We start from the raw sequence: 8,505 nt of genomic DNA, 5'->3' as shown, positions 1-8,505 counted from the left end.
TTGTCCCTGTCAGCAATTGTTCTTTCTCCACTAATGCAGCACCTAAGTTAGTCAACAAATTAATTACTTGAAAATTATATGAAAACGTGTACGCCGTTTTGTTATCGATGTTTAAATCGCATCTGAAGTTTCCCGCTCTGTGCAGCGCGCGCAGTGTCACGTGTCAAAAACAACAACACAATCATTTCGCCTCTAGAGGTCGCTCTTGTGCTGTAAGGACATTAGACCTTCTATCGGCATTGATTTTGTTGATATCGGTGCCGATTTTTTAATTTATTTATATTTTTTATTGACCAATTACAATATACAGAACAGGTGCATACAAATACAACAGAAAGAGAGAGAACAGAGAGAGGCAAAATAAATAAATAAAATAAAATAAATAGGGTTTTTCTTGTAAATCATATTCTATAATAACAGAAAACAGATTTATTGCATTCTTCCCTTCAACACCTTAAAGGCTTTTATATACAAAACAAACTCATTATGAAATGCACAAAAGGCTGGTTTTACTTTCAAGCATTTAGATTTGTGTATATAAAACTTTCTCATCATAAGGATGTCATTGACCAGAAAATCATCTTTGCTATTGTTCATTACAAGTCCATAGATAATGTCCTTTAGGGTGAAGCTGTCAAGGTAACGTACCTTTGGGTAAAGCCAGCCATGAATATCTGATCATAAAGCATTCACATACATACAATGAATAAACAGATGATCCGTGGTTTCCATGTCATCACAGAATATGCATTTATTAGAGTCAAATTCAAATCTAAGTCTTAAGTACTCACTGGATGGATATATCCCATTTAAAATTTTAAAATGAATTTCTTTAATTTTAGATGCAAATTTGATGCATTTCGTTTTAAGATGTTCTGTTTGGAAATTATATGAAATTGAATTTCTGCAAACTACGAAATGTTGTTAAAAATATTTCTAATACTATTGTTTGAAAATGGACCTTCTCTGAATTCACAGCCTTCAATTAACAGTGGAGGTAAACACAAGGTCATGGGGTTGGAATAAAAGAGAGTTTCTTTGATTAGACAAATAATGGAATTAGGGATCGCTTTAAAAACAGATTCAAATTTAGCCCGATTGCAACTTAAATATTTAACACAGAAATTCTCATATGACATAATACCACTATTCTCCGTTAAATGGGACACTGACCGAATACCTTTCTCCATCCAGTCCTTGTCATACAATGATTTGTTTCTAACTGTAATGTATCTTTTATTCCATAATGGTGTATTGTGTGGTGTAAAATTATGTTTATATAAAATCTTCCAGTATAACAAGACCTGTTGGTGAAACTGGGGAGATGTTGAACAGTGAAATCGTAATTTAGCAGAAACTCCATTCCTCCTAATTTCTTGAATAACTCTCTGGAAATATGAAACCAAAAATTGTTATTGTTTAAAAGGGATTTCAACCAATTAATTTTAAGGGTCCCATTTATAGAATCAAAATCAATAGCTTGTAAACCTCCATCTTTATATTGTTTTATCATCTCTACTTTTATTTTTTAATGTAATGCGTCTTCTTTTTCCAGATGTAACCAAAATTAATCTGATTGATTTTTTTTAATAGCTCTATTTGAAATAGCAATTGTGTATGCTGGATAGATTAATCTTGAAATGCTTTCCATTTTAGTCTACCTAATAAACTTATATCTCGCAATAACCAAGAATTGAGCCTAATTTGACATTTGTCTATTATTTTCGACACATTCATAAGTTAATTTTCAGTGGAATCTTTTGAGATAAGCATTCCTAAGTATTTAACTTTAGATTTTATAGGGATGTTATATAAGCCTCAGTTAAGTGACATTGATGGTTTGGCATTAATTCACACTTGTTCAAATTTATTTTTAAACCAGAGGCCTTGGAAAAAGTGTGAATAGATTGTAGTATTTTGGGGACCTCTGATAATTGCTTCATAAAAAAGGCAGTATCATCTGCAAATTGACTGATGATTACTGTCTGGCCAAGTACCTCTAATGGAGCTATTGTTGAGTTTTTGATAAAGATGGAAAGCAGTTCTGTGGTTATAATAAAAATAAATGGGGAAATAGGACAACCTTGCTTTATGCCACGATTAATAGAACTTCTGGGTGATGTACCTCCTGGTAAGGAAACAGAATACAATAAAGGGGTGTTCAATTGAATCAAATGCCTTATACAAGCCAAAACCATCGTCCTCTATTAGATGTAATCTAAAAGATCAAACACTAAACAAATGTTATTGTGTATAGATCTTCCCTTCATAAAGCCAGATTGAAATTCGCTTATAATTTTGTATAAAAACATTTTTAATCTATTAGCATATATAAGGGTTACAGTTTTATAATCAGTGTTTAATAATGTAATTGGTTTAAAGTTATCTAAAATTTTGGGGTCTTTATCAGGTTTAGGGATTCAAGTTAGTTATTATACTTTGTTTCGTGGTGGATGGAAATGTCATATTTTCAATTGCTTCTTTTAACATAAGCACAAAAGGTTACTCCAAAAGTGTTTATATAAGTTTGCAGTAAGGCCGTCTAAAGATAAGCTACCTACTGCTTTATCCAATTCATCAGAAGTACACTGTAAAAAAAAAAAGTTGAGCCAACTTAAAAGTTTAAGGCAACCAGCTTCAGCAGATTTTTGAGTTTTCTCAACTTGTTGTTTTAAGTTTATACAACAAAAAGTTGAGAATCTCCTACAAAAATACGTTGAGAGAACTCAAAAATCTGCTGAAGCTGGTTGCCTTAAAATTTTAAGTGTAATATCTGCATCACACAGTACTACAAAACCATCAGCTATATGGGGAATAAAATCTTTAATATAGTCAGAAAAGGATTTTGTATCGTCCACAGAAAAGGTTGAGGAATATAGGTTACTGTAAAAAGAAACAACTTCCTTAGTAATTGAAGCTTGATCAGTAATGGCCCTGGATCAATAAAGCTTTAACTGATAGTCTCTCTTGCCTTGTCTTTTCTAACCCACAGAAGTATGAGGTACTCCATTCCCCATCTTCAACCCCTTTAGCCCTAGACCTGATGAAAGCCCCTTCTGCTTTACAAATATAGATTTCATCAAGTTTGTTTACAAGACTTTGTAGTTTCTGTTTTTCATTATCAGTAGCTGATGTTTTATTATAATAGACATTTCTTTCGTTAATGATATTAATTTCAGATAATCTGTTACTTCTATTTAGTGTTTTCCCAAAATGAATTGAATATTCCCTAATTTTAAATTGAAGAAATTCCCATTTGGACATATAGGACACTACTGATTCATCAGACATCACATTAGAGACTATGGCCCTAATACCCTCATTAAATGACTGGCATTTTAATAAACTTAATGGAACTGACAATTTCAACAACGAGAGGGCAATGGGCAGATAAAGAAGCAACAATGGTGAACGCCTTGTTGATTTCTGCACGAACAACAACCTGGTCATCGGAGGTACCATCTTCCCACACAAGAACATCCGCAAGCTCACATGGTAGGACCATCAACCAAATCAACCACATCATCATTAATAGTAAATGGCACAGGTCACTGCAAGATGTTAGAGCTTACCGGAGAGCAGATGCCTATAGCGACCGCTACCTAATTGCTGCCACCATTAAACTCAAGCTGAAGAAGTCATTCCCACAAGGCCATTGGCAGAAGAAACTGGACATTGCAAAACTCCAGTATCCAAAGGAAAACAAGGAATTTGTTTTGGAACTTAGAAACCGTTTCAGCATGACAGAGACCTCCTCTGAAATGGAAGAAGAACCCACCATAAACAGCAAATGGAATGCTATCAAGAACATATTCTCTGAAACAGCACAAAAGATCCTGGGCTTTAAACAGAAAGGGGCCAAAGAATGGATATCAGCTAGCACATGGCAGAAAGTTGAAGAGAGGAAGCAGCTGAAGGCTAAGATGCTGAACTCCAAGGCCCAACAACTCCTTGAGAAAACCAAAATGTCCTATAAAAACAAGGACAGAGAGGTGAAGAGGAGTGCTAGGAGAGACAAAAGGGTCTTTGTTGAACATCTGGCAAGTGAAGCCGAGAAAGCTGCAGCCATTGGAAAGCTGGGCATAGTGTACAAAATCACAAAGTGACTCTGCGGCAAATGTACAAACCAAACAACCCATGTTATGGATAAGAGTGGCAACATATGTACATCAGAGAGTGAACAAGCAGCCAGATGGGTTCAACACTTCCACAAAGTGCTCAATCTCTTTGAGCCAGAACAATTAGCCAACATTACAACAACAAACAATATCCTGGAAATCAACACCAACCCCCCTGACTCTGTTGAGGTTAAAGTTGCAATCCAAACCCTGAAAAGCGGTAAGGCACGTGGCATTGATGCTATTTATGCAGAGATGCTCAAGGCCGACATTCTAACATCTACACGAGTGCTGACGGACCCATTCCAAGACATTTGAAACAGTTATACCATCCCTGAAGACTAAGAAAGGCAACATTAAGAACTGCGACAACTGGCGTGGAATCACCCTTCTATCTATTCCAAGCAAAGTGTCCTTCTTAACCGGATGGAGACAGCCATTGACACCAGGATTAGACAGGAGCAAGCAGGCTTCAGGAAGGGAAGAGGATGTATGGACCAGATTTTTGCTCTGCGTAACATCATAGAGCAATGTTTGGAATGGAATACACCCCTTTACATCAGTTTCGTGGACTTCAGGAAGGCCTTCGACAGTGTCCACCGAAACACCCTCTGGAAGATACTGCACTCCTATGGAATACCATCAAAGATCATCTCAATCATAAAAACATTCTATGAACATTTTGAGTGTAGCGTCATCACGGGAAACGACCTCTCTGAGTGGTTTCCCGTACAGTCCGGAGTGAGACAGGGGTGCATTATCTCCCCTATCCTCTTCCTGGTCGCCATAGACTGGATTACAACCAACACCACAGCAGACAGACCCAGAGGCATCCAGTGGACTCCTTTCTCCCAGCTGGATGATCTTGGCTTCGCTGACGATCTTGCTCTCCTATCAACCAACCAGTACGACATGCAGGTTAAGACTGATAGGCTGAACAACTTTGCTAGACAAGTTGGGCTCAGTGTCAATACTTCCAAAACACAAGTGATGTGTGTCAACTCAGGGTGCCTTCTCCCAACTCTGGCCTATCTGGAGATCAAAACAATACAGCCTTAAAACGAAGATGCTCCTATATAACAGCAATGTAAAATACCGTTCTGCTGTACGAGCTGGCGAGCTGTCAAAACAGACATGAAGAGAATGGAAGTGTTCCATAATGGATGCCTCCGACGAATAGGCCAGATTTTTTGGCCTAATAAGATCTCCAACAATGAACTGTATGAGAAAATGGGAAGTTGGAGTATGATTAAGGAGATTATGCATAGACGTCTGAGATGGCTGGGACATGTGTTGAGAATGGAACAGGACCGCATCACAAAAATCGCCTTAAGATGGACACCACCTGGCAAAAGAAAACCTGGGAGACCCAAAAGCACCTGGAGCAGAACTGTGACACAAGAGCTGAAACAGATGAATCTGTCATGGGGAGAGGCCCAACATGCTGCCAGGGACCGAATGCAATGGAGAGTGCTTATTGAAGCCCATAGGGGACGAAGAGGAGTAATAAAATAAAAAAATAAATTTTAATAAACTTGAATTGAATTTCCAATACCCTTAATTTTGTCGGCTAACACCAGGAGGTTTAAAATTCAATTTAATAACAGAATGATCTGTGAGAGGAGCTGCGGACATACAGCAGTCACTGACAAGGTTCATAACAGAAACTGAAATTAACCGAAAATCTATTCTTGACTTTACAACATTATTTGGTTTAGACCAGGAATATTGTTTCGTGTTAGGATATTTAAAGCGCCAAGGATCGAAGAAATTGTGAGTACGACAAAAATCAGTTAAAACAGGGTTATAAGAAGAACTATGGCTACATCTGGAGGGATATCTATCAAGGAATTCATCACTAACCATGTTAAAATCACCACCCATAATTATAATAGCAGTTGGATAAATGAGTTTAAGGTTTACAATGACACTGGAAACATCTGAAATCAACTGTTTGTTTTGAGTTACATTATTAAAACCATAAACATTGACCATAATAAAATAATGGTCATCCATATTCATGACACAGATTAACCAGTGACCATTATTGCTGAATCTAGATGTTATTAATTTAATCTAGTTCTAAATATTTTTGTCATGTCAGTATATTGGAAACAGTTTGCTTTGCTTATTGCTTACTCTTTTAATTTATTGCTATGGATAACATTAATACTGCTCCATCTGTACAAAGAATCACTGACTCATCAAATCAAGGCAGCACAGTCATTATGTTGCAAGGTGAGCCTTGAGAGATTCGTAATGAACTCGAGTTAAATCTATAGTCCGACCCCCTGGCCTGGCTGACTTGTTTTGATTCAGGCTGTTTCACAGACGCAGATATTTCTCAATAGCTCCTGCATGCTGTACTGGTGAACAGAGACGTGAGCCACAGGGCGCCGAGGGTAAACAAGAAGAAAACTGATTACTTGAAAGAAGCATTTAAGAGGAAAGAAATATACGTGACCTCAAAACGAAATCAGGTTCTAAATGGCAGCAGACTGGAGTATTTGTCTAACATGTTCCAGAGAGGGCAAGCTGTCACTATTGAGAAATGAACACAGAATAGCCTGGCTCCGTGTGTTTGCCATGATGATGGGGTGGTTTGTGACCCATGAGAGATATTCGGGAATGCCTCGGGGTGCAGGCGACATTTTATCCATGCTATTTTGCCACATTGTGAATATGTGGTTAATTTGCAGCCATGGCTTGCTTGGTTCTATTTCTCTGTCACTTCACCTCATGTGCTTTTCATATCAGGCCTGGCTTCTTCAGCCGCTCTCAATGAAGAGGTGTCATCACTCTGTCAGCATAAGGTAGCATCACAAGCATGTGAGAGTCAGGGTGCTAATTTGTAAGAATGAGTTAAAAAAAAATCCTCTGTGTTATGCATGTACAATATAATGCATAAAATACATGGGGATTTTCAGCCATGTCTGGGTCATATACAGCGGGTGAAATAAGTATTGAACACGTCACCATTTTTCCCAGTAAATATATTTCTGAAGGTGCTGTTGACTTGAGATTTTCACCAGATGTCGGTAACAACCCAAGTAATCCATACAAGGAAAATAATTACGTGTTTAATACTTATTTTACCCGCTGTTTGTAATATATTATTATCCATTTTTCACATTTTCATTACAAATATGCACCCATCTCTATTCTTCATCCCTTCTCAGTAGCCCACCAATAATGGGAAGAAGTTTCATTATTAAACCCATATGAAAAAATATTTTCAAATATTTTTAAATATATTTAAAAATATATAAAAAATGGCCAAAAAATATATTTGCTAAAATATGCTTAAAAATATATTTTCATAAATATATTTTCTACCAATATATTTGTATATTTTTGAAAACACATTTAAAAATATATAAATATACTTTTAAAAATTGAAAAATGCATTTTGTGCTACATATTTCAATCCAAGAAAGCACATCTACACATTTGAAGAAAAGCGTTATTTCTTGTCTATAAAACAAATTTACATATAACATAAACACAATATAAAATAAGCATATAAAATGATATCATAATATAAATACTATTATAAAATAAGCATTATTAAATCATTATTAATGCAGATCTCTTGGCTATTCCACATTTGCATTTAGCCTATAAATGTAGGCTATTGTAAGATTGGAAATGCATTTTCTTGCTCCTGAAATACATTTTTAAATATGTTTTGGTACACAAGGGTTAAAAACTAAATATTTTGGTCAAAAAAAAATTATAAATAAATAAATATATATATATATATATGTGTGTGTGTCTACTTTACAATTTAAATACTCATACAGCAATATATATTGCATCTGTAATACATCTTCATATTCATGAAGTAAACAGATTAGCACATGACAGAATTGTTATTATATTGCATTTTCTGTGCATGCACCAACAGATCACATACGGCAGCGGAAGGTTTTGCTTACAAGCATTTAATAAAAGGACAAAAACTCTGGGGACTTGCGGTATAAAATTTCAAGCAAAAGAACTGTGTCTGAATCCTCGGCCGAGTTCAAAAATGAAATCTTTGTATGGAATTGGAATTAGATACAGACTAACACATCAAAGCCACGATTATTGAGCTGGTTTGTTTCCCAGCAGATAAGTGTGGGAACGGCAGCCAGTATAATTTCAGATGTGAATTAGTTTCATCGTTTACAAACATGTGGGAAGCTATGTAATCATGTTACTAGTTTCACTTTGAAAACGAACAGTCTATTGCACGGTATCTGGGGAAATAATAAAAGGACACGAGCTGCATAAACACAACTCAAAAAGCGAAGTTTTCTTTCCTTTTTGAAAATCGAAATCACTGTGGGCACTCTCTAATTTTCATCGGTGAGCCGTGCCTCGCTCTCTTTGTTTATGAGTAGCC

This window comes from Barbus barbus (assembly GCF_936440315.1).
Source record: "Barbus barbus genome assembly, chromosome: 17".
NCBI classification, from domain to species: domain Eukaryota; kingdom Metazoa; phylum Chordata; class Actinopteri; order Cypriniformes; family Cyprinidae; genus Barbus; species Barbus barbus.
The sequence above is the reverse complement of the archived record's forward strand: the minus strand, read 5'-3'. Positions refer to the sequence as shown.